Here is a 1,305-nt window from a genome sequence, read left to right as displayed (position 1 = left end):
TTTCAAACTAAGTGGGTTCATTGTTTCTTCCAGTTACCAGAATTAACAATATCGAGAAAAGCTTCACTTTCAAACTTAGTGGGTTCATTGTTTCTTCCAGTTACCAGAATTAACAATATCGAGAAAAGCTTCACTTTCAAACTTAGTGGGTTCATTGTTTCTTCCAGTTACCAGAATTAACAATATCGAGAAAAGCTTCACTTTCAACCTTAGTGGGTTCATTGTTTCTTCCAGTTAGCAGAATTAACAATATCGAGATCAATTCTCGATTTAAAGTGTCGCAGCATGTTTTTATTTCAGAACAAATATGAAAAAAATTTTACTTTGTTCTAATAAATCCTGGTAACCTTCTGATTTTGTTCTAATAAATCCTGGTAACCTTCTGATTTTGTTCTAATAAATCCTGGTAACCTTCTGATTTTGTTCTAATAAATCCTGGTAACCTTCTGATTTTGTTCTAATAAATCCTGCTAACCTTCTGATTTTGTTCTAAGAAATCCTAGTAACCTTCTGCAGTTGATTTTTAAACAAATGTTTTTCGTTGTTGTTTTTCTTTTACCCTTAATTATTTACATAGCGAAAACTGAAAATTAACGTTCTAGTTTCTTTCAAACTTTTATTCATATGACTACAAAACATTTTTAGTTTTGTTGCGAGTTAATTCGCCGACATAAAACAGTGACCATTTGGTTTTTTACAACAAATATACAACATAAACAAGATTAATTGGAAGACAGGAATGTTTCAAAGTACTTTTGTTTTTCACTGTTAGAACACTTTAATAAAAATAAAAAAAAACAGTATATCTTAAGTATTGTTTTCTCGTAATGTATTTGATATTCGAATTTCATTAAGCCTAACGTGAAGTTAAAAAATAATTCTAGTCGTGTAAGAAAGATATCCTGTCCCCATGATTATACATAGCATTTAATCCTTATAGTCAAGGTGAAGGTTGTGCACGTAAAATATTCAGTTCTTGTAGTTGAATACAGTATTTAATCCTTGTAGTCAAGTTCAAGGTTGTACAGGTAAAATATTTAGTTCCTGTGGTTGTACATAATATTTAATCCTTGTAGTCAAGGTGAAGGTTATGCACGTAAAATATTCGGTCCTTGTGGTTGTACATAATATTTACTCCTTGTAGTCAAGGTGAAGGTTGTGCAGGTAAAATATTCAGTCCTTGTGGTTGAATACAGTATTTAATCCTTGTAGTAAAGATGAAGGTTGTGCAGGTAAAATATTCAGTCCTTGTGGTTGAATACAGTATTTAATCCTTGTAGTAAAGATGAAGGTTGTGCAGGTAAA

Source organism: Limulus polyphemus, unplaced genomic scaffold (genome assembly GCF_000517525.1).
Source record: "Limulus polyphemus unplaced genomic scaffold, Limulus_polyphemus-2.1.2 Scaffold3260, whole genome shotgun sequence".
In the NCBI taxonomy this organism is placed as follows: Eukaryota; Metazoa; Arthropoda; class Merostomata; order Xiphosura; family Limulidae; genus Limulus; species Limulus polyphemus.
Note: the sequence above shows the minus strand (reverse complement) of the source record.